The sequence below is a fragment of the Pteronotus mesoamericanus genome, unplaced genomic scaffold, assembly GCF_021234165.1.
Source record: "Pteronotus mesoamericanus isolate MK-2021 breed Mesoamerican mustached bat unplaced genomic scaffold, CSHL_Meso_final contig_2, whole genome shotgun sequence".
Lineage (NCBI taxonomy): Eukaryota > Metazoa > Chordata > Mammalia > Chiroptera > Mormoopidae > Pteronotus > Pteronotus mesoamericanus.
In genome coordinates, this window is record NW_026555084.1 from 32,322,649 (window position 1) to 32,349,102 (window position 26,454).

General features: G+C 37.8%; 1 protein-coding gene and 1 pseudogene across 7 annotated transcripts in view; one reads left to right on the plus strand and one right to left on the minus strand.

Annotated features, from left to right (window-relative positions):
- NSD1 (nuclear receptor binding SET domain protein 1) overlaps window positions 1-26,454 on the plus strand; it is a 144,610-nt gene that overhangs the window by 14,514 nt on the left and 103,642 nt on the right. The window lies entirely within an intron of this gene.
- The window catches only part of LOC129066752 (RNA transcription, translation and transport factor protein-like), a 32,236-nt pseudogene continuing 15,172 nt past the window's right edge, over window positions 9,391-26,454 (minus strand).

The window sequence follows — 26,454 nt, forward strand, 5'->3', positions numbered from 1 at the left end:
CAGGGAACACAGTGTAGGAGAGGAATACACAAGGGCACCAATACCATGAGGTGGGAATTATTGGGGGTCTTCTAGGGGGTTGGTTACCACACTCACCCAACAAGAAATGAATAGTTTAGTTAGAGGAGAAAGCTTAAGGATATAAAATAGTGATGAACCACTTTTCACTATTAAGCCGAACTAAATGATGTTATTTTCATATTGAATTTTGAATCACACATGTGATTCAAAAATACAAAAAAATAAGCAGGTTCTGGCTGGTGTGGCTCAGTAGATTGAGTGCTGGCCTGTGAACCGAAAGTTCTCCACTTCGATTCCCAGTCAGGGCGCATGCCTGGGTTGCTCACCAGGCCCACGGTTGGGGGCGTGCAAGAGGCAACCAATTGATGTATCTCTCACCCATCGATGTATCTCTTACCCATCGGTGTTTCTCTCCCTCTCTTCCCCTCTAAATAAATAAATAAACAAACAAACAAACCTTAAAAAAAAGTAACCAGTAAAGTACCCTGACTGTGTCTGCCCACCTAACACCTTCAATTTCTGTGGCCCCCTCCCACATTTTTTATGACAAAGGTAGCAGGTTGTTATGCACCCTTAATCAATCCTTGATTTTTTCATTTAATATCATCAACATCCTTCTATTTTAAAACATAGTTTTCTCATTCTTTGTTCCACCTAGATACTATTCTGTTGTATAAATGTATGGACTTTTTTTTTTTTAAGAATTTATTTATTTTTAGAGAGAGGGGAAGGAAGGGAGAAAGAGAGGGAGAGAGGCATTGATGCGCAAGAGACACATCGATGGGCTGCTTCTTGCACCAGGCCTGCAACTCAGGCATGTGTCCTTACTGGGAATTGAACCAGCAACCTTTTGGTACACAGGCTGGTGCTCAGTTCACTGAGCCACACCAGCCAGGGTTGTATGGACATTTTTAATTTAAGTATTCTTCTGCTGAAAGTGTTATATAGTTATATACATAACCAGATACATAAGCAGTTTTGAATGTATGCAAAAACAACTAACTGTAGGTTAAATCTCCAGAACTGGAATTGTGGGTCAAAGTTAAAAATGTTTATAATTTTGCAAGATATTTCCAAATTCCCCAGTCAGCAATGTATGAAAGTGCCTATTTGAGTGGGGATTCTTTATGTAGTTATTTTTTATTTTTAGTTGTGGTAAAATACACATACCATATAATTTACTACCCTAACCACTTTTAACTGTACAGTTCAATAATGTTAAGTATGTTCACATTTTTGTGCAACCATTCTCTGGAACTCTTTCCGTCTTGCAAAACTGAAATTACCCATTAAACAACTTCCCAATTCACCCTCCCTCTAACCCTGGCAACCACCATTCTACTTTCTGCCTGTGAGCTTCAGTGCTTTAGATATCTCATGTAAGTGGAATCATACAGGATTTGTCTTTTTGTGACTGGTTTATCTCACTCAGTGTAATATCTTCAAAGTTCACCTGTGTTGTAGCATGTGTCAGAATTTTCTTTTTAAGGATATTTCATTGTTTTATGTAATACCACATTTTCTTTATTCATCAGTCAATGGATACCTTTTGGCTATTGTGAATAATGCTGACATGAACATGGGTGTACCAATATCTTTTCGAGATTCTGAGGGGATTCTTAATGAAGGTACTTCTTAAATCTGAGTCGGGGAAGGAATAATATGCATTTATTTGATACCTAAATAACCTAGAATTTGGATATTCTGTACTCCTTTTTTTTTTTAGTTTTCTAAGGTACTTTTTTGTTTTAAAGCATGGACTTTAAAAAAATCAAACCAACATCCTGCATTTATATCATTTTACATAAGAATTTTTTCAGAATTTCAAATCTGAATATGTATTATATAATTACAAATTTAAAAAGCCTAGTAAAAATCAAAGGATAACTTACATATTGAAAAATTCACCCTTTTAAGGATATAGCTCAGTGACTTTAGTATATTTACAGAGTTGAACAACTGAAACCATTGTCTAATTCCAGGACATTGCCTCACCTGAAAAGAAACCATGTAGCTGCATGGTTTTTCCCTCTCCCATGGCCTCTAGCAACTACTACTACACTTTCTATCTCTTTGGATTTACCTATTCTGGATATTTCATATAAGTGAAATCTTAATCTGTGGCCTGTGTCTTTTTTTTTTTTTGGTTTTATTTACTTATTTTTAGAGAGAGGGGAGGGAAGGAGAAACATCGATCACTTGCCTCTTGCACACCCCCAACTGGGGACCTGGCCCACAACTCAGGCATGTGTCCTGACTGGGGATCAAACCCGTGACCTTTTGGTTCGCAGGCTGGCACTCAGTCCACTGAACCACACCAGCCAGGGCTCTGACCTTTTTCTTTGGCATAATATTTTCAGCTTTATTCATGTTGTAGTATGCATAAGTACTTTATTTTATTGTCAAATAATACTCCATTGTATTGATACACCACATTTTATCAGTCAGTTGATGGACATTTTATTGTTTCAACTCTTTTGGCTGTTAATGAGTAATGAATGTTTGTGAACAGGTTATTTTATGTGAAGATGTGTTTTCGGTTCTCTTGGGTATTGTTGGGTCATATGGTGGCTCTGTTGAATATTTTGAAGAACTGCCCGACTATTTTGCACAATGGCTGCACCATTTTACAATCCCACTGTCACATATGAAGGTTCTAATTTCTTCATGGTCTTGTCCACACTTGTTTATTTTTTTTAAATTTTATATGCAAGAGAGACTGATTGGTTGCCTCTTGCACAGCTCCAACTGGGGACCTGGACCACAACCCAGGCATGTGCCCTGACTGGGGATCAAACCAGTGACCTTTTGGTTCGTAGGCCGGCACTCAGTCCTCTGAGCCCCACCAGCCAGGGCAATCCTTTGCCTATTTTTAAAAAATGGGGTTTCTTGACTTTCTATTGTTAAATTTTAGTACTTCTGTATATATTCTGGATGTAAGTCTTTTGTTAGCTACGATTTGCTAATATTTTCTCCTATTCTGTGGGTTTTTTCCTTTTCTTGAAGTACCAAGGTTTTTAATTTTGATAAAATTCAGTTAATCTGTTTTTTTTCTTTCCTTTACTTATGCTTTTGGTATTCTATCCAGGAAACCATTGCTTAATCCAAGATCAGGAAGGTTTACTCCTATGCTTTTCCCTAAAAGTTATATTTTTTAGCTCTTAAATTTTGGTCTTTGATCCATTTTTTAATTTTGTACATGGAATGAGGTAGGGACCCAACTTATACGTGTGGATATTCCCCTGTCCCAGCACCATTGGTTGAAAAGACTATTCTTTCCCTACTGAATGGTCTTGGCACCCTTATCCTCAGGTCATTGCAAGGCCTCTTGGATGCCTGAAACCACAGATAGCACCAAATGCTGTATATACTTTGTGTTTTCCTATCCATATATACGTATGATAAAGTTTAATTTGTAAATTAACAACAGTAATAATAAAATAGAATCGTTATAACAGTGTACTCTAATAAAGGTTATGTGAATGTGGCCTGCCTCCCTCTCTCTGTTTTTCTCCCTCTTTCCCTGCCTCCCTTCTTTCTTTCTAATAACTGATCTGATAACCTAGATGGCTACTAAGCCACTAATAGGTGGGCAGTGTGTACAGTGTGGATGTGCGGGACGAAGGGATGGTTCATGTCCTGGGAGGGCCGGAACAGGATGGCTCAAGATTTCATTACTACTCAGCATGGTATGCTATTTATTAAAACTTGCATATTGTTTATTTTGGGAATTTTTTATTTAATAATTTTGGACTGTGGTTGATGGCACGTAACTGAAACCAAGGAAAGTGAAACTGTGGATAAGGGGCGCTGCCGTGTGTACAGATATATTTCGGAACTCTCAGTTATGTTCTTCCATTGATTCTATCCTTATGCCAGTGCCACAAAGTTTTGAGCTTTGTGGTGGATTTGAAATCAGGAAGTGTGAGTCCTCTAACTTTGTTTTTCACTTTCAGTATTGTTTTTGATATTCTGGGTCTCTTACATTTTCATACAGATTTAAGGATCAGCTTGTCAATTGTTGCAATAAAGGGATATTGAGAGTTTGTTGAATCTATGGATTTTGCGGCTTATCATAGTGTTGTCTTCAGTATGGGTAACTGGGATACCTTCCTATTTATTTAGGTCTTTTTTAACATCTTTCAATAGTGTTTTGTAGTTTTCAGCATACTCTTTTTAAAACATGTGTCCCTAAGTATTTTATTTTTTGATTCTGTTATAAGTTAAATAGTTAATTTTGTTTTTGGATGGGTCATTGTTAGTATGTAAAATGCAGTCGGTTTTTGTATATTGACTTTGTACCTTTAATCTTGCTCAACTAATTGTGCCCTGCAGTATTAGAACTAATGAACTAATACTTCATTTCTTTTTGTGGCCAAATAATATTCCACAGTGTGGATATACCGTGTTTTGTTTATGCATCTAGAAGTTGGTCGACATTTGGTTTGTTTCTACTTTTTGGCTATTATAAGTGATGCTGCTATGGTAGTTGTGTACAAGTTTTTTATCTCCTGAATATATACCCAGGAGTGGAATTGTTGGGCCATATGGTAATTTCATTGAACAATTTTTCCCCTTTTATATTTTTTATTGAGGTTTGATTGACATACAGAAAGCCATACATTTCAGTGTATGCATTTCGATGAATTTGAAGGTAAGTATATACACCTGTCAAACTGTCACCTTATATGATGCCATATATTTAATCATAACCTCTAAAAGTGTTCACCCTCCCTCTTTTTAAGAACATTAAACATAAGACTTATCCTCTTAACAAATTTTTAAGTATATTATACAGTATTAACTATAAGCATAAGGCTGTACTGTACATCTCTAGTATTTTACATCCTGCATAAGTGAAATTATACCCTTTGATTAACACATTCTTAATCTCCCCTCTCCACAGCCCTGATAACCACCATTCTACGTTCTATGAATTTGACTATTTTGGATTCCTGATACAAGTGCAGTCATGTAGAATTTGTTCTTCTGTGTCTGGTTTATTTCCCTTAGCATAGTGTCCTTCTGTTCATGTTGTATAAGTGGCAGGATTTCTTAAAAAGGAGGCTCTATGTGTAATACCATATTTTCTTTTTCATTTATCTGTTTGTGGACATTTAGGTTGTTTCCAAGTCTTTGTTACTCTAAACAATTCTACAGTGAACACGAGAGTTACCTCTTTAAGATGCTGATTTCAATTCTTTTGGATATTTCAGTTCTTAAAAGTAGGATTTCTAGATCATATGTTTTTAGTTTTTTGGTTTTTTTTTAAAGATTTTATTTGTTTTTCGAGATTATGAAAGGGAGGGAGACAGAAAGGGAGAGAAGCATAAGTGTGTGAGAGAGAGACATTGATCTTTGCTCCTCACACTCCCAACTGAGAACCTGGCCTGCAAGCGAAACATTTGTCCTGACCAGAAACATTTGCCCTGATCTGAATTGGAGGGTTTACAGGCTCAACCCACTGAGTCATACCAACCAGGGCCGTGGGTTTTTGTTTTTGTATTTTTAGGGTGAAAACATCTTTCCATTTAATCTTAACATGTTTTGATGCCAACTAGAACCTTGATATTGACAAGAATAAAGAGGCACTTGACATTTCAGTCTGATCTTAAGAGGACTTAAAGACTAATTTGAACAGAATTTCTATTCCTTTAGAAATTATATTTGAAAGTTTTGTTTACTGTCAAGGCAGTTTCCAGTTACTGTATATATTAAATCGCTAAGATAGTGTAGTTAGGAGACAGAAATCATATATTGTTTTCTCAAAGAGAAGATTAGTAATGCTATATAAATGTTGACAAGATGTTTGAATATTTTGGCAGTTTAGGACCTGCAGTGTCCAAGTTAATTCCTTGTTCTTTGGGCAGTGGCTGCTAATTGGCCTCCTCTAGACCAACTGGGTATCTGGGGTGTTTAGATTTTGCTATTTTTCTTCTTCTTAGGGCGTTTCTTCTTCTTTGGTTTATTTGTGTAACATACCGTGGTTTTGATTTTCATTTCCCTGGTGATCAGTGGTGTTGAGCACCTTTCCATATACCTTTGACTAGTTGTATGTCTTTTTCTTGTTTTTAAAGATTTTATTTATTTTTTAGAGGGGAAAGAGAGGGAGAGAAACATCAATGTGTGGTTGCCTCTCACCCGCCCCCTTGCTGGGGACCTGGCCCACGTGTGCCCTGACTAGGAATCAAACTAGCAACCCTAGTTTCGCAGGCCAGCACTCAGTCCACTGAGCCACACCAGCCAGGGCAGATATTTTGCTTATTTTTAATTGGGTTATTTGTTTTTTGCTTTTGAGTTTTAAGAGCTCCTTACATAGTTTGGGTGTTTATCAGATATATGATTTACACATATTTTCTCCCACTCAGTAGGATAGGAGAAAATATGAAAGAGTATTAGATTTTGTATAATGCTTTTTCTGCATCTGTTGAGGTGATCATGTGATTCCTCTCACTTTCCTGAACTTTATTTTATTTTTAAAGATTTTATTTATTTATTTTTAGAGAGAGGAAAAGGGAGGGAAACAGAGAGAGAGAAACATCCTTGTGCAAGAGAAACATCACACGCCCCCAACTGGGAACCTGGCCCGCAACCTTGACATGTGCCTGGACTGGGAATCAATCTGGCAAGCTTTTGGTTGGCACACTGGCGGCAAATCCACTGAGCTGCACCAGCCAGGGGTGAACTTTATTTTTATATATATTTTTATTTATTATTATTATTTTTTATTATGTATATTTTATTGATTATGCTATTACAGTTGTTCCAGTTTTTCCCCCTTCGCCCCATTCTGTCTGGTTACTCCCTTCACTCCAGCGTTTCATGCCCTGTCCCCCGCCCCCCCCAACCGTAGTTCATATCCATGGGTCATGCATTTAAGTTGTTTGGCTTCTCTATTTCCTATACTGTTCTTAACTACCACCTGTTTATTCTGTATGTACCAATTATGCTTCTTGATCCTGGCACCTTTCCCCCCATTCTTTCACTTCCTCCCAGCTGATAACCCTCCATGTGGTCTCCATTTCTATGATTCTGTCCCTCTTCTAGTTGTTTGCTGAGTTCGTTTTTGTTTTTTTAGATTCTGTTGCTGATAGTAGTGAGTTTATTGGCATTTCACTGTTCATAGTTTTGATCCTTTATTGTTTGTTTGTTTGTTTTTTTGTTAGATAAGTCCTTTTAACATTTACTATAATAAGGGCTTGGTGATGATGAACTCCTTTAGCTTTACCTTATCTGGGAAGCACTTCATCTGCCCTTCAGTTCTAAATGATAGCTTTGCTGGATAGAGTAATCCTGGATGTAGATCCTTGCTTTTCATCTCTTTGAATACTCCTTTCCACTCCCTTCTTGCCTGTGAGGTTTCTTTTGAGAAATCAGCTGACAGTCTTATGGGAACTCCTTTGTAGGTGACTGTCCCCTTTTCTCTCGCTACTTTTAAGGTTCTCTGTTTTTTTTCTTCTTAAGATTTTATTTTATTTTTAGAGAGAGGGGAAGAGAGGGAGAGACACATCGATGTGTGAGAGAAATACCGATTGGATGCCTCTGCCAAGCCCCCAGTGGGTGACCTCCCCCACAACGTAGGCATGTGCCCTGACTGGGAATGGAACCAACGACCTTTAGTTTCACAGGCCGGCACTCAATCCACTGAGCCACACCAGTCAGAACTAAAATTCTCTCTTTATCTTTAACCTTTGGCATTTTAATTATGATATGCCTTGGTGTGGTCCTCTTTGGGTCCAACTTCTTTGGACTCTCTGAGTTTGTTGGATCTCCTGGGAGTCTATTTCCTTGGCCAGACTGGGGAAGTGCTCCTTCATTATTTTTTCAAATAAGTTTTCAATTTCTTGCTCTTCCTCTTCTCTTTCTGGCACCCCTATCATTTGGATATTGGTATGTTTAAAGTTGTCCCAGAGGTTCCTAAGCCTCTCCTCATTTATTTGAATTGTTTTCTTCTTTCTGTTCCAGTTGAGTATTATATCTTCCTTTTGTCCCAAGTCATTGATTTGAATCCCGACTTCCTTCCCCTCACTGTTGGTTCCCTGCGTATTTTTCTTTATTTCACTTCGTATAGACTTCACTTCCTTTATTATGTGGCTGTACTCAATCATTTCTGTGAGCATCCTGATCACCAGTGTTTTGATCTCTGCATCTGATAGGTTGGCTATCTCTGTTGCACCTAGTTCTTTTTCTGGAGTTTTGATATGTCCTTTCATTTGGGCCATGTATCTTTGTCTCCTCAATTTGGCAGCCTCTCTGTGTTTCTGTGCAGTAGGTAGAGCTGCTTCGACTCCTTGTGTCAGTGCACCTGTTACATTGTAAGGGGCAGGGCCTTGGGTATTCGCCAGGGCAGTGTAACCCACTTGGCTGCTTTGTGGCGCTGTATGTTGGGGAGGGATCTGAGAGGGAACAATGCTGCTTGCTTGGCTCTTGCTCCAGTCCAGTTATTTCCCCCACTTCCTCTAAGTGACTGGTGTCCTTCTAGCTGCTGCCCTGGTGCTCAATCCCAGAGTGGGTAGGTTTGCATATGTTCTAGGACACTGTGAGCACTTTAAACAGGCTCTCCTGAGAGACCAGCAGTTTCTTCCACCAGACCAACCCCCACTGATTTTTACAGCCAGAGGTTAGGAGTCTGTTTTCTGGCACTGGAATCTGGGCTGCATGTTCTGGCCTGGGGCTGCGATTGCTCACTCCCCAGTTCTCCCTCTCAGTTTTAATCTGCTGCCCGTGAATGTGGGACCTCCCATACTCCTGGCAGTGCTACTGCCTCCCCGCCACTGCCTTGCTGCGCCACACTGTGTCCTCTCTGCCCCTCCTACCCATATAGATTAGTGTTTCTTTAAATCCTTGGTTGTTGGTTTCCGTAAAGTTCAATTTTCTGGCAGTTGTGGTTGTTTTCATTTTTAGGTTGGTTGTTATTCTTCTTATGGGTTGTACAAGGAGACGAAGGGAGTCAACCTACCCCTCCATCTTGGCCGGAAGTCTGAATACAATTGAACTTTATTTTTTAAAAAAGCAATAATGATGGTAATCTCTCAGACAGTCAGTTTTCTTGGATTCTGCCCTTGAAAAATGTGAAATTTGGCCCTCACTGCTGTGGCTCAGTGGATTGAGTGCTGGCCTGCAAACCAAAAGGTCACCTCTTTGATTCCCAGTCAGGGCATATGCCTGGGTTGTGGGCCAGGTTCTCAGTTGGGAGCGTGTGAGAGGCCATAGATCAATGTATCTCACACACTGATGTTTCCCTCTCTTCCTCCCTCTTTTCCTTTTTCTCTAAAAATAAATAAAATCTTTTTAAAAAAAAGAAAAGAAAAGAAAATGTCACATTTGAGTTCAAAACAGATGCCAGAGCGTGCATTGTTCACAGTTGTATTAAGTAGGTGAGAGACTGAAGACCTTAGAATGTTTGTCTTGCAACTTGCCCAGTCTTCCGTCTGTCTTTTGATCTGCAATAATTGCCTGAACAGCTACTGTGGCTTCATTAATCTTTGTCTGTAGCTTTCGGACCTCTACTGTATGCAGCAATCATAGAATTTGAGTAGCTTCATTAAGAATTTCATTGCCTGCTCTGGCCTGGTGGTTCAGGTGATTGGAACTTTGTCACATACACCAAGAGTTTGCGGGTTTGATTCCAGGTTGATTTGGCTTTGGGGAGCATTTGGGAGACAACCACCAATCGATGTTTCTTTTCTTTTTCCCTTTCCCTCCTTCCCTTTCTTTCTAAGATCAATTAACATATCCTCAGGTGAGGATTAAAAAAAAAAAAAGCATCAGCTGCATCTCCTATGTCTGAACCAAGACTTTGTCTAAAGCAGCAGGGAATTCCTCTGTTGTTTGATGTGCTTTAGCAACCACATCCCGTGTCAGATGATCCTGGACCAAAATTTGAATTCACTTAAGCATTACCAGATCATCATCATGACACTGACTTTGAAAAGTTAGCCAAAGCCATTATACCAGCCTTAAAATCAGGATTATTTATATCCAAATTGATCAATAGCTCTGCATTTTTTGCTACATTGTCAGCATTTTTTTGTGTTATCAAGTACTGCGTCCTTGTACTTTTCAGAATTATCTCCCTCTAACAGCTAAACCAAGAAGCTAATTAGTTTCTTGTTGATCTTGAATCTTGAAAGGACAGTTAACATCTGAGATACTGTTCAAAAAACTTGGGCCCGCCCTGGCTGGTGTGGCTCAGTGTATTAAGTGCCAGCCTGTCAACCGAAAGGTTGCCTCTTCGATTCCAGTCAGGGCACATGGCTAGGTTGCCGGCCACATCCCCAGTCGGGGTGTGTGAGAGGCAACCAATCGATGTAGCTCTCACACACATCACACTGAGGTTTCTCAAAGAACGTGGGCCAGTCACTGCTGTGGATATTTCTTAAATTATCTCTGCCTTCAATCTTGCAGTATCTTGATTTTCTGATCTTAAAACCAGACAATAAAGTTTCTAAATTCTGTTTCATCTTTTCAGTTGAAGTCAACAGGGTTCTGGTAGTCAAGGACCAAGGGCCAAAAGCTTTCCTGGGAACATGGTCTGGTCCCCTGTGCTTAGCAAGGAGCTGTAGGTGGATTCCAGAGCATCATCATGTAATTTTTATCTTTCATTATGTTAATGTGGTATGTGGTACACACAGAGATGTTGCTTTGCAGATATTGAATCATTCTTGCATCCCAGGAATAAATCTGATTTGGTCAGGAGTATATGATTTATTTAATGTGCTATTGGATTTTGCTTGCTAACATTCCATTAAAGATTTTCATATCTTGTTTATCAGAGACACTGACTTGTAGGTTTTCATTTCTTGTGGTATCTTTGTCTGATTTTGGTATCAGAGTGATGGCCTCATGAAATGAGTTTGGAAGCTTTATTTTTTTGGGTGGGTTTAGAAAGGGTTGTTGTTTTTCTTTCAGTGTTAGTTAGAATTCCCTATGAAGCCACCTGTTTCTGGTCTATTCTTCATTGGCAGGTTTTTGATTACTGAATCTTTCTTTTTTATTACATTGGACTTGTTTTAACTTTTTGAGGAACTGCCAAACTGTTTTTCACAGCACCATTTTATATTCCCACTAGCAATGTATGAGGGTTCTAATTTCTTTCTATTCTTGCCAGTACCTAGTTTTGGGGGGTTTTTGGTTTGTTTGTTGGTTGATTTGTTTGTTTGTTTTGAGTATAGCTATTAGTGAGTGTGAAGTGGTGTCTCATGGTTTTGATTTGCGTTTCCTTAATGACTAAGAAACATCTTTTTTCATGGCCATTTATCTTTGGAGAAATGTCTAAGTCCTTTGCCCATTTGAAAAAATGAGTGTAAAATACACATAACAGAAAATTTACCATTTTAAACATTTTTAGATGTATATTTTGATGGCATTAAGTATGTTTATATGGCTGTAGCAATCACCACTATCCATCTCCAGACCTTTTTCCTTTACTCATTTTTTAATTGGGTTATTTGTCTTTTTGTTATTTCGTTGTAGAAGTTATATGTATATTCTGGGTACTAGACTTTTATCAGGTATGTGATTTGCAAGTATTTTTTCCCATTCTGTGGGTATTTAATTGCTTTTTTTTTAAAATTCATTTTTTATTTTAGAGAGAGGAGAAGGGAGGGAGAAAGAGGGAGAGAAACATCGAAGTGAGAGAAAAACATTAATTGACTGCCTTCTCTACCCGGGCACGTGCCCTGATCAGGAATTGAACCAACAACCTTTCACTTTGTGGGACAGTGCCCAGCAAACTGACCTACACTGGCTGGGGGTCTACTGCTTTTGATAGTGTCCTGTTCTGCACAGGTTTTTAATTTTGATGAAGTCCATTTTACTTACTTCTTTTTGTTGTCTGTGCTTTTGATGTCCTTTGTGAGTCTATTGTAAATTATAAGTCATGAAGATTTACCACTTTTTTTTTCCCAAGAGTTTAATAGTTTTAGCTCTTACATTGTACCTTTGATATATTTGATTTAGTTTTGTGTATGGTGAGAGGTAAGGATCCAGCTTCATGTTTTAAATTTTTAGTAGCTTCATTGTGGTATAATTCACATACCATACAATATACCCACTTGAAGTATATAATTCAATGAATTTTAGTATATTATTGAGTTACACATCCATTGCAACAGTCTAAATAATAAAAATTTAACCACCCCTTAAAAGAATTAGCAGTCACTCCCTTCAGCCCGAGACAACCACCATCAACGTTCGTTCTTTATGGATTTCCATTGTGGGCATTTCACCTAAATCAAATCATATAAAATATGGTATTTTATGACTGAGTTTTTAAGTCAGCATAATGTTTTCAAGGTTCATCCATGTTGTATCATGCATGCGTCAATACTCCATTCCTTCTTGTTACTGCACAATGTCCCATTTTGTTTATCTGTGTATCAGTTGATGGATCTTTGGTTTGTTTTCACATTTTGACTGTTACTAATGCTGCTATGAAAATTCATGTATAGGTTTTCTTTCAGTGATCTTTTGTAGTTTTCATTGTACAAGTCTTTCACTGTTATTCCTTTGGATGCTATTGAAAAGTGGATTTCTTTTCCAACTTCTTTTTTGGATTTTTATTCCTCTTGTATAGATGCAGAAGTGATATTTGATTGTTGATCTTGTACTTTGCTGAATTTATTATCTTTAGTAGTATGTGTGTGAGAGAGAGAGAATTCTGAGGGATTTTCTGTGTATAGAATGTCATCTGCAAATAAAATTTGCTTAACTTCTCCTTTTCCAATTTTAATGCCTTTTCTTTTTCTTGCCATATTGCTATGTCCAGAACTTGCAATAAAGTGTTGAATAGCAGTTGTAAAAGTATTTCGGTCTTGTTCCTCATCTTAAGGAGAAAGCTTTCAGTCTTTCACCATTGAATATGATGTTAGCTATAGGTTTTTAATAAATACTTTTTATCCTTGGCTGGTGTTCCTCACTGGGTTGAGCGCTGACCTGTGAACTGAAAGGTTGTCTGTTTGATTGCTAGTCAGGGCACATGCCTGGGTTTGGACTAGTTCCTCAGTTGGGTGAATGTGGGAGGCAATTGGTTGATGTTTCTTTCTCTCCCTCTCTTTATCCCTCCTCCCCCCACCTCACTTAAAAATCAATCAATCAATCAGCCTTTAAAAAATACCTTTTATTATGTTATGGAAGTTCCCTTCTATTTCTAGTTTGTTCAGTGTTTTTATCATCAGTGGGTGTTGTATTTTGATCAATGTTTTTCCTGCATCTGTTGAGATAATGATTAATTCTTTTCATGTGTTCTTTTTAAAAAATTTTTTTATTCTGTTTTTCCCATTATCTTTTATCTCCCTTTTATACCCTTTTTCACCTCCACCCGTTCTCCCCTGCAATCAGCACACTGTCTTCCCTGTCCAAGAGTTCTCTTTTTTGTTTGATCCCTCACCCCCTTACCACTTCCCCAGAGCTGTCAGCCTGCTCTTTATCTATGAGTTTGTCTCTATTTCTCTTGTTAGTTCAGTTTGTTCATTAGATTCCACATATGAGTGATATCATATGGTATTTCTCTCTCTCTGACTGGCTTATTTCACTTAGCATAACATTCTCAAGGTCCATCAATTCTGTTGCAAAGAATAAAATCTTTTAATTTGTTTTTATTTATTTTTTATTATTATTTTTAAAGATTTTATTTATGTTCAGAAAGAGAGGAAGGGAGAAAGAGAGGGAGAGAAATATAAAATCGTTTGCCTCTTGCACGCTCCCAAGTGGGGGCCTGGCCCACAATCCAAGCATGTGCCAGCACAGGGAATGGAACCGGCGACCTTTCATTTCACAGGGCAGCACTCAAGCCACTGAGCCACAGCAGCCAGGGCAAGTTTTTTTTTTTTTTTTTTTACCATCCTGTGTTCTATTGTAATGTATTACATTGATTTTTTTAAAATACATTTTATTTGCCCTGGCTGGTGTGGCTCAGTGGATTGAGCACCGATCTGTGAACCAAAGGGTCGCTGGTTCAGTTCCCAGTCAGGGCACATGCCTGGGTTGCAGCCCAGGTCAGGTCTCCAATAGGGGGCACGTGAGACACAACCACACATTGATGTTTCTTTCCCTTTCTTTCTACCCAACCCCTGTCTAAATAAATAAATAAAATCTTTTAAAAAAACACATTTCATTGATTATGCTTTTACAGTTGTCCCAGCTTTTTCCTCTTTGCTGGGTACCCCCATTCACTCCTGCAAACACCTCCCCCCACTTTTGTTCATGTCCGTGGGTCATGCATACAAGTTCTTTGGCTTCTCCATTTTCTACACTGTTCTTAACATCCGCCTCTGTTTTGTACCTACCCGTTTGTACTTCTTAATCTGTGGATCTTTTCCCCCATTGTCCCTCTTTCCCATCCTAACTGATAACCCTCTAAATGATCTCCACATCTGTGATTCTGTTTCTGTTCTGGTTGGTTGCTTAGTTTGTTATTTGCATTCAGTTATTGATAGTTGCGAAAATGTTCATCGTTTTGATCTTTTTATTATATAACTCCCTTTAACATTTCATATAATAAGGGCTTGGTGATGATGAATTCCATTAGTTTTACCTTGCCTGGGAAGCACTTTATCTGCCCTTCAATTAGCTTTTCTTGATAGAATAATCTAGGTTGTAGGTCCTTGCTTTTTTATCACTTTGAGTGCTTCTTGCCAGCCCCTTCTAGCCTGCAAAGTATCTTTTGAGAAATCAGCTGACACTCTTATGAGAACTCCTTTGTAGGTAACTGTGCTTTTCTCTTGCTGCTTTTAAGATTTTTTCTTTATCTTTAACCTTTGGAATTTTAATTATTATGTGTTTTGGTGTGGTCCTCCTTGGGTAAAACGTATTTGGGACTCTGTGCTTCCGGGACTTGTATGTGTATTCCTTCACCAAATTAGGGAAGTCTTCTTTCATTATTTTTTCCAATAAGTTTTCGGTGTCTTGCTCTTTGTCTTGCCCTTCTGGCACCCCTGTGATTCGGATGTTGGTACGTTTGTAGATGTCTCAGAGGCTTCTTAGACTGTCCTCATTTTTTTGAATTCCTTTTTCTTCTTGCTGTTCATATTGAATGCTTATTTCTTGCTTATGTTCCAAATAATTTATTTGATTCTTGGCTTCATCCTTTCCACTGTTGGTTCCTTGTAGGTTTTTACTTCTCTTAATGTAACTTTCATTTCTGCTGTGTCATTTTTATGCTGTTGAAGTACCCAGTGAGTTCTTTGAACATCCTGATAACCAGTGTTTTGAACTCTGCATCTGATAAGTTGCTTTTCTCCATTTTGTTTAGTTCTTTTTTTGGGTTTTTTCCTGTACTGTCATTTGGGTCATATTTTTTGTCTCCTCGGTTTGGCGGCCTCCCTGTGTTTGTTTCTGTGTATTTGGTAGAGCTGATTTGATGCCCTGTTTTAATATTGTGGCCTGTCGTAGAAATGTGTACCGATAAATGGTGTGGAGTGGAGCCTTAGATAGTTGTCAGGGCAGGGCAACCTGTGTCACCACTCTGTGGCTCTGTGTGTGATAGGGCTTGGAGAGGGGATAGTGCCAATGCCTGGCCTTTGTAGTTTTGCCAGGGAGGAAGCTGTTTCCTGGCACTCGCCCTCCTGCTAGTCACCTCAGCCTCCCCCCATATTCCACTGGTGCCCTTCCAGCCATTGCCGTGGTGCCAGCGGGTGGGTCTGCTTATGTCCTCAGTCTGTTGTGGGCCCTTTAAGAGGAGTCTCCTGAGAATCCTGTAGTTTCTTCTGTCACCCCAACCCCTACTGAATTTTCACAGCTGGAAGTTATGGGACTTACCTTCCTGGTGCTGGAACCCTAGGCCAGGTACTCTGGTGTGGGACTGGGGTCCCTTGCCCCCGAGGTATCCCTTGTGATATTTATGCACCACACATTGATGTGGGACTGCTCTTTCCCGTCTCTATGCATTTCTGCACCTCTGTGCCTCTCCGTGCCTCTCCACCCCTCTTACCCATCTGGATAAATGTGACTTCTTTAAATCCTTGCTAGACTTCCACACAGCTTGATCTTCTGACAGATCAGGATGATATTTGTTTTGTAGTGTAGTTGTATTTTTGCTGTAGTTGTGCAAGGAGGCCAAGTGTGTTTTCCTAGCCTCTATCTTGACTGGAGTGTGATTTTATTTTTTATTTTTTTCAAAAGATTTATTTATTTTTAGAGAGAAGGGAAAGGAGGGAGAAAGAGGAGGATAGAAACTTCAATATGTAGTTGCCTCTTGCATACTCCCGACTGGAGACCTGGCCGGCAACCGAGGCATGTGCCCTGACTGGGAATCGAACTGGTGATCCTCTGTGGTTCGCAGGCCAGTACTAAATCCACTGAGCCACACCAGCCAGAGCTGATTTTATTTTTTTGATGGATACCTGTTTTTTTGCTGTAAAGTATATATTACATTTATCATTTATCCATATGTTCGTTACAACTCAGTGGCATTAATTATATATACAATATTGTATAACCATTACCACTATTTTTTAAAAGTATTAAAATTTTTTATTTATTGACTTTTTTTAGAGAGGGAGGACAGGAGAGAAGGAGAAAACAGATGGTTTGTTGTTCCACTTATTTACAAGCATTACCTATTTATACTGAAACTTTTTCATCATTTCCAACATAATCTGTACCCTTTAAATAATAACTCAGTGTTACTTGCTCTCTCCAGCCCCTGGTAACCTCTATTATATTATAGAGATCTCTCTGTGAATTTGCCTCTTCTCTCTCGGTTGCTCATATAAGTGCCATCATATAACTTTATGTCTTTGTGTGGCTCTTTTCACTTAGCATAATGCTTTTTAAGGTTTATCCATGTTGTAGTGTGCATGAGAACTTTATTTTTTTAATAGTTGAGTAATTTTCCATTGTGTGGATATACTATATTTTATTTATCCATTCCTCTGTGATGGATATTTGGTTTATTTCCACTTTTTTGAAATTGTGAATAATGCTGCTGTGAACATGGGTGTACAACTATCTGTCCCTGCTTTCAGTTCTTTTGGGTATTCCACTTAGTAGAAGTGTTGGATCATATGGTACTTCTGTTTTTCTTTTTGAGGAACCCTGTTCATTTCTTGATGTCTTATAGTTGCTTATGATAGTTTTTACCCTACTTACTATTTTTATAGAGGGACTGGCCATTGAAGTTCCTTATTCCCATTTCTTCTGATACAGCTTTAGACACTTTTGACTGCGGCAGCATTTGTTCACAATTTGTTATTGCCTTCAGACCTTGCTGCTTTTAGTAGGTGAAGTCAAGTAAGGATTGAATCTGAAGATAACTCTTTAGATTCTAAGTGTGACTTGAAGTTAACATGAATGGTTTTTTAATGTGATTGTAGAGTCTACTTCTTAGTGGTAGTGTTTGGGAAACACTAGCAAATGTGGTTACCACCAGAGCCAAAGAATAACTTTACATTTTTAAATGGCTGGGAAAAAATCAGAAGGAAAATATTTTGTAACTTGTTAAAATGATAATGAAATTCAGATTTCAGTAGTCATATGAAATTCTTTTTGAACATGGTTCTTTCACATGTTGTCTGTAACTATTTTTGTGCTATGATGGAAGAGTTGAGTAAGTGGGAAAAAGACCATGTCTTACAGAGTCTAAGATATTTACTGTCTGGCCCTTAACAGAAAAATGTTTATCAACCTTCTGTGTTAAGAGTTATTAACAAGAGTTAATAAATCCCAAGAGTTATTAAGTGGTTTTATAAGGACAGTACTGATTTCTACAAGTTCTGGTGTGTATGTCAAAGTATTATTTTGTTCATAATCACATTACCTATTATTTAAAATTTGAATGGAATCAGTAATTTTGTAGTTAAATTAACTACATATACAACTTTGCTGGCTAATGGAAAAGATATTTAGGTAGTCATATGCATTGTCATTTTGGTCAGTGTTTTTGGTTTTTGAAAAAGAGGATAAAATGTTCTTCTGTGTTCCCAGTACTGTTAAGCATTTTTCATAATATGTTTTCATTACTTTTGTGTTTTTGTATACCTCACTAAAGTTACAACTTCAAACTTGGGATTTTGTTGTCTTTATTTTGCATCCTTGAGGCCTGTCATGGTTTCTGATAAATAGGTAAGCAATAAATATTTGCAGGAGGAATGTATGAGTGACTGTCCTGAGAGAGAAATATCTAAGTCATTTCTCATCTTGGTCTTCCTGCAGAAAAGAAAAGCTAGATTTGTATTTCCGAGATGTAAAAAGAAAATAAGTTGGGACTTGCCAGAGACAGAATCTGTTGGAGAAAATTACTATACACTTAAGTATCATTGCCCACAATAGTATCTGTCTTTTAACTCATCGAAGTATAGCCTATAGATATATTTTATTTCATTGATTTTGTTTTTGGCCTGTATTGTCATAAATGTGGTCACAAAAGATTAGGGTTAATTTTCTGTAATTAATTTCTGTGGTGAGTAAAAAGATAATTTGAATGCATATATAAATTATAGAAAGTAATAGTGTTTTAAAAGTCTTATTCAGAGGTTATTCTTAGAAGGGCAAATAATGTTCAAGTTTTGACTACTATAATTTGTGGAATATCACTTAAACTACATGGAAAAGGATCCTTTGTATATCATTTATAGTAATAACATGCAAGGTAAAGTTAAAAAAAAAATCTCCAGAATGGCAAGGGATATTTTGTCTGTATTTTATAGCAAAGCTTACTTGTGATCTGAACATTCAGATGAAAAATGAAAAATGCTACCTTTTCTTCATTTCATTGACTTCAAACTCATTGTTTTAAAATTGAGGGGTTAAAAACTAAGTATTAGGTTATGCTATTAGTTTTTATGATTGTATATCCAATGTACTCTCTGTATTTACCTGACATGTTTTAAATTGCCTTTTGCATTACTTTTCCTAATTAGTACATTAAAAATCTAGGAGGACTCATTTTTGCAAGGTACACAGCATATTGGAAGAGCTTTTAACAACTTTATTTTTGTATTTTGCAAAAAAAAAAAAAAAAAAAAAGCCTCTGGTGGTAACCTTGGGATTCTTTTACTCTAGAACTTGGTCTGGAGCTCAGACCCTGCTTTTTGGAGAGAGTGAGCTGGCAGCCACCCAGACTCTAGGGATCACTCAGAATTGGGCTCACAGTTAACAATGTCTCCTTGGAAGCTTTCTATTTTGGGTTTCTTAATAGTAAATGAGCGTTATATTCACCTACTAGACTTTTTGTTATTTTGTTGTATTACATGTACAAGGGCTTGGCACATAAAGATTCTCAGAAATGTTTTCTTCTTTTTTACCTTGAGATTCAGCCTGTTTCCAGTTTTTAAAGTGTTAGGATTAAAAAAATTTTTTTTTAAACATTGGTCTCCAAAATTGGGTTTTTAGATCATACATGTTGCTGATCAGCTCAACATACTTAATGACTCAGCAGACTTAAGACCAGCAGCCTCTTAATAGTCATCAAGTTGGTATTTGATCCTATTCAGATACAGAATTTCCATAAACCCAACAGGTTTAGTTTTGAGAATATTAAGAAATGTGGATAAACTGTGGATTACACTGTTGTTGTTTTTCTAGTTTCTTCATATTTGTATCAAGAGCCTCTTAGCGTATAGCTTTCTTTGCTCGGCTGTTCTTTGTACTTGTGCCATCTGAAACTCTTTGTGGGAATCAAACTTTATACCACCAAAGGAGACTAGTTCAATTCCTGGAATTTGTTTTAAAAGATTTTATTTATTTATTTATTTTTAGAGAGAGGTGAAGGAACAGAGAAAGGAAGAGAGACATTGATGTGAGAGGGAAACATAGATTGGTTGCCTCTTGCACACACCAAGTAGGGGACCTGGCCTGCAACCCAGGCATGTGCCCTGGCTGGGAATCAAATCAGTGACCTCTGGGTTTGCAGGCCTGGCACTCAATCCACTGAGCCACACTAGCCAGGGCCAATTTCTGGAATATTTCTAGTAGAGTGTTGGCAGCTCCAGGACAAAGTACCCCTTGGCTTTGGTTTTAAATGTGTGACACTTCAATATGCTTCACAAGTTTGTGCGTTCAAGCTTTCCCTCTGTGTTACATGTTCAGTTTCCCCACCTACATGTATTTAAAGTAGCCTTGTGTTCTAAAGACTGAAGTGGAAGATAAAAACTTTCACATTTACAGTATTTCATTAAGTTATTGGTTTTTTGTTTTTTTTTTTTCATTTTTTTCATCCAACCAATACTGAGCACTGATAATGTGCTAGGCACTGGTATAAGGGCTGGGATTATAGCAGTGAGCAAACACTTGGGTCTGCCCTTCTGAGTCTTTCAGTTAGGGGTGGCAGCGGGGGAAGACAAACATTAAACAAGTAATCCCACAATAGATATATAATTGCAGTTAAATTGAGGACTAGGAAGAGAAGTCTAAGGAACTTTGAGCATGCATCCCGGGGAGACTTGGTCTAGTTTGGGGCTCTGTGAGGCTTTCCTAGGTAAGTGACATGGAGACTAGGGTCCAAGGATTGAATATGAGTTAACTTGGACATAGAAGGGGTTGGACGGGTGGGAGTGAGCCTGGGAGAAAGGAATTAAAAGAGCATTTTAGGACCAGCTCGAGTAAAGGTGAAAGGGAACCAGAGTATTTTTAGTAATTTTTGAAAGGCTATTGTGAGCTTACGGTTGAATCCTGGGTATCCTCAGGGCCTGCCATTCAGGTTTCTTTTATTTAAAATGCAGTATTAGATTGTGTTTCCATACCAGTATGAGTGAGAAAAAACTCTTCATGCCAACTGATGCCCCCAGATTTTTCTCTCTGTTCTAATTAGCGTTTCTAATTAATGTCTCTCTATCCTAATTAGTGCCTTTTAAAGAAATACTTTAGTTAAGATTATAGAACTATTCTTTTTTTTCTGCTTGAGAATGTCATATTTATTAAATTCATAATACTTAATATGCTTTAAATTTAAAAGAATTTGTAGTGAAAAGTTTTAAAATCACCTAATTCCCCTCCCTGGCAATCAGTTACCAGTTTTTTGCGTGTTTTCCTTTCAGATATTTTAAGCACTGGCAAGCAAATGCATGTAATCTATATTCCACCCATTTTTTTTTTTTAAACCATTATAGCACACAATACCTCTTTTTCCACCTTTGCTTTTTTTCACCTATTATGTCTGATAGATCATTCTATATCTGTGTACAAAGAACTACTTCGTTTTTATGGCTGCAGAATGATTATTGTGTGATGTACCATAATTTTGTTCCTTAAGATAGATGTTTAGTTTCCTGATCTTTTTTTTCTTAATTAAAAAAGTTATTTATTGATGAGAGAGAGAAACACTGATCTGTTGTTCCACCTATCTATGCATTCATTGATTGTTTCTTGTACGTGCCCTGACTAGGGATACACCCTCAACCTTCATTTATTGGGACTATGCTCTAACCAACTGAACTACCCAGCCAGGGCATAGTTTCCTGATCTTTTCTATTATTTGGTTGGCCAAAAAGTTGGTTTAATTTATTCTGTACAGTGGCTCTAGTGGTGCTTAGTTGTCTTTAACTTCATTCAAAACAATTCTGTTAGATTGTTTTGTGACAGCTGTCATAGTTTTGTGACAGCTGTCATATCAGTGTGTATTTAAAAATTTTATCAAAATTGGTGAATTTTTGTGCAGCTATTTTAATATTGAAGATGATAGAAAATATGCAAGGTTTTCAGTGTATTATGCTTTGTTATTTCTAGGAAGCCAAAGAATGCAATTAAATGCAAACAAAGATTTGTGCAATGTATGGAGAGGGTACGGTGACCGATGGAACCTGTCAAGTGATTTATGAAATTTCTTAGCACTGTTGACATTCTGGCCAAATAGTTCTTTGCCATGGGCCTGTCTTATGCATTGGAAGATGTTCAGTAGCACCCCTGGCTTCTATCCATGAGAAGCCAATAGTGGGAGACACACTCAAAATATCCAAATCAATAAAGTTAATTGGTGAAAATGAAAAATGTGTCTTTTATTTTATGGAATAAAAACTTAAACGGACTTTTTGGTCAACCCAATACAAATACTGCCTTAGCTATTGAATTGGTATGTATCTCATTTCATAATTGAACATGTGTGTATCTACAGGATAAATTAGTTTTAACAAATACTTATTGGGCATCTGCTTTATCTTAAGTTTTGTTGGTGATAGTATTTGATTGAACAGTCTTTTTTGAATACTTGGGTAAGTGTTAGAGTTTAAAAATAAGACCAAAAATGAATGAATAAGTAGACATTGTCCCTGTACCTGAGACTGTTAGAATCTAGAATTAAGATCAGTTAGATGTGTGAAGTGTAGTAATAAGAGGTATGCACAGGGGAATTCAGAGCCTTAAGTGGGGCAAAGTGGGCCCAAGGAGAAGCTTCTCAGAGCCAGAGATTGAAGTGTGAGTAAATATTAGCCAGGAGGGGAAAAGAAGCAGACCTTTGATAAGTGGAAAAGCGGATTCAGGGCCTGACATGATAACAGCATGAAATTTTGGTGAAATTACAAAGTATAAATCTTGTGATGCAGGTAGTGGTGGGCCTTGAATTAGGGTGGGTAGATAGAGGTGAGGTAAGGATTATATTTGTCAACCTAAGAACTAGAACTTGGTTTGTGTATTTTACATTTCAGCTTTAAATGAAATCTCATATAGAACACCCTATAAAACAGAAAAGGATGGAACTGCTTTGATTTGAGAAGGAGAGCAGGCAGGTTTTCTTCTGTGTCTTGGGCAGCCCCTGAGGGACTCTCCAGAACACTATCTTTCTAGCAACACAACTGAAACTTCCTCTGGAATGAAGTTTTAACAGAAGGATTTTGAGAAGCCCAGAGGGAGAGATCACCTATACCAATAAATGTAAAATACAACAGGTCTTCTGCTCAATCTTGTTTCATTGTAAAGATGATGAAGGGATTTTACTCTTGTTTGTAACAATTAGCCTCTGGTAAAATTGGTTTCCTCATATTAGCTACATATTGTTTCACTTTTTAAAATATTTTAAAATTAATTTTAGAGATCGGAAGGGAGAGAGAAACACGGATTTGTTGTCCCACTTATTTATGTATTCATTGGTTGGTTCATTCTTTTTTTAAAAAAATCAAAAAATTTTTAATTTATTTTCACATGGGAAGGGAGGGAGAAAGAAAGGGAGAGAAACATTGATCTGAGAGTCACATAGACTGCACAGCCCCAACCAGGAACCTGGCCCTCAACCCAGGCATGTGCCCTGATTGGGAGCTGAACCAGTGATCCCTTGGTTTGCAGGACAGTCCTCGATCCACTGAGCCACAGGGCCATTGGCTGAGTCTTGTATATAGTATCCTAACTGGGGATCGAACCTGCAACCTTGGTGTATCAGGACGACACTCTAACCAACTGAGCTATCTGGCCAGGGTCATTGTTTCACTAAAGTCGCAGAACCTATTGACTTATCCTGTTTTGTGAGAGGTGGAAATAGCTTGGTGTGAGGTATGGAGCAGAGCAAGAGGAAGCTAATTATATGTGTATGGGTTGTTCCGAAATTGTTATTTCTGTCCTTTAGAGTAGTCTATTAAGAGATGATTAGCATTGCCCTGGCCTGTGTGTCTCAGTTGTTGAAGCTTCCTCTTGGAATTGGAAAGGTCGTGGGTTTGATTCCTGTTCGAGGCACAAACCTAGGTTGGGAGTAAACCTGGTAAAGGTGCGTGTTTATCTCTCACATTGATGTTTCTTTCCCTCCACCCACCCTTTCTTCTGCTCTCTCTAAAGTCAATAAACATGTCCTTGGATGAGGATTTAAGAAAAAGACAGGTGATTCACATTAATTTAAAAAAGAATCCTTTTAGAGATATACACTAAAATAATATGGATGAAATGATATATCTGGGTATTTGTTTCAGAATAATTCAGGTGAGGGGATTATAAATGAACAAAGTGGACATGAATGTATATATGTTGAAACCATAATGGTTGCCAAGGAAGTTATTGTACTAGTTTTGCTTCTGTATATATTTGACACTTAAAAATTATTATTATTTTTATTCTCACCTGAGGACTTTTTTTTTCATTGCTTTATTTAGAGAGACAGGAAGGGAGGGAGAGGAAGAGAGAGAGAGAGAGAGAGAACATTGATGCAAGAGAGAAACATTGATTGGTTGCCTCCATATGGACCCCGATGGGGACTTGAACCCGCAATATGGGCATGTGCCCTGACCAGGGATTGAACCTGCAACCTTTTGGCTTACGGAATGATGCTCCAATTAAGTAAGCTATACCAGCCTTACTTACGGCTATATTTGACATTTTTTAAAAGATTTTTTTTTTTTTTAAGGGAGAGGGGAAGGGAGGGATAAAGAGAGAGAAACACTGATGTGCAACATGGATAGGTTGTCTCTTGCATACTCCCCATTGGGGACCTGGCCCTCAGTGCAGATACATGCCCTGATCGAGAATTGAACCAATGACCTTTAGCTTTGTGGAATGATGCCCAGTCCACTGAGCCACACCAGTCAGGGTTATATTTGACATTTTTCACAAGGATTAAATAAAGAACTGTGGATAATTTTTTTAGACTAAATGGAAAAGTTACTTTTATTTTCCTGAGTGATAATTGTGAGTTAGAAAATAAATATAATGCCTAGACTAAGATATGTATTTTTAAATGTGTTTAAAAAGTAATTTCAAATTATATGTGAAAATTTCCTATCATTTTTCTAGTGCTTTTCTTGGGAGGAAGCTTTTTAAAAAAAAAAGTTACTTAAATATCCAGGTATAGTGTTATACCTGTATAATTACGCTTTTTGAAGTGAGCCGTGTGTAATTATGAAGAAGGCTATAAGTAATTGTGATTTTTAAAAAATATCTTCCAGTGATTGACAAGTTAATTTTTATTGTCAGTTATAAGCTGTATTAGTAATCAAGGGTAAATATGAATTTACTTGCTTCTGAGTTGTTTTAGAATTGGTTTTAATTAGAAACCTTTGTTCTGATACTAGCTTAATGTGACTGGCATTTTGATTAAAGAGCTACAACCTATATATATTTGAGTACTTATAGGACTTCTAACAGTGCTTAATCAGGAACTAATATCAAATTAGTATTATACCCATTTTTTAAAAGATTTCATTTATTTATTTTTAGAGGGAGGGGAAGGGAGGAAGGAAGAGAGGGAGAGAAACATCAATGTGTGGTTGCCTCTCGCGTGCCCCCTACTTGGGACCTGGCCTGCAACCCAGGTGTGTGCCCTGACTGGGAATCAACCAGCGACCTTTTGCTTTTTGCAGGCTGGCACTCAGTTCACTGAGCCACACCAGCCAGGGCTAGTATTATATCTGTTTTATAGAACAGCTTGAAGGGAATGAACTGCATAAGATTTTACATGTCTGGGTCTAGGGGTGAACACTGTTAAAGAGCTTTCATAAGATCTGAACTATCATCCCATTTATTTGTAGGTTGAGCATTTCTCTAGAATTGAGGCTGATATATTACTGTATATTTGGAAAACAGATTCAAACCTTGAGGTAGACTCTTTTTTTTATTTTTTAATGGGAGAAGTTATGTCAATCTTTTCTATAGCCCCAGGGTCTAGCCTAGCTTGGTGGTCAGTAAATATTTGTTGAGCTAATAAAAATGATATTTTGCAGATTTATTATACTTTAGCATCATAAAAGGTCTTCCTCAAAAAGAAAAGGTACAAACTTATTTAGTTCTTGTCCTTGTGAGCCATCTCCTCTCTTTTATTCCCCCTGCTGAGGCAGTAACTGGTTTGGAATAGCCATGGAGGGACTTAGGAAACCTGATAGAAATGAGTCACAGAGACCCTGGAGTGGCAGAAACATCTAGATCAGCGATTTTTAATCATTTTTAACCAGTGTGCTGCAAGACTTTTCAAAACTTGCAACATCTGATTATTTAGTTAGGGGCACCGACCTCTTTTCTCCTAGACTGTCAAATTAAAAAAAAATAAATAAATAAATAACAGCCCTGGCTGGGTGATTCAGTTGGTTGGAGCATTGTCCTGTATACCAAAAGGTGGCGGGTTCAATTCCCAGACCAGGCACATACTCAGGACCTACCTAGGTTGCAAATTTGATCCCTGGGTGGGGGCATCCAGGAGGCAACCCATCGATGTTCCTCCCTCCTTCTCTTTTTCTCTCTCTCTTTTTTTCTCTCTCTCTACCCCCCTTCCCCCTCCTCCTCCCTCCCCTGCCCTTCCTCTCTCCCTCTCCCTTCTTCTCTCTCTTAAATCAATAAAAGTGTCCTTGGGGTGAGTCCCCTGTGAATGAATTAAAATTATGCCTATTATTTTGTCAGATTGGCAAAAAACCTTATGTATTTTGTGATGTGCTACAGAATTTTAGTAATTAGTTTGTGTGTACCATGAAATGAAAAATGTTGAAAATCACTGGTCTAGATGACCAAACTGTATCTTTCACTTAAGGTTATCATTTATTTGAACCATGAGCTGTGTGTGGGTGAATTTCAAAAGTAATATATGCCAGTTGTTTA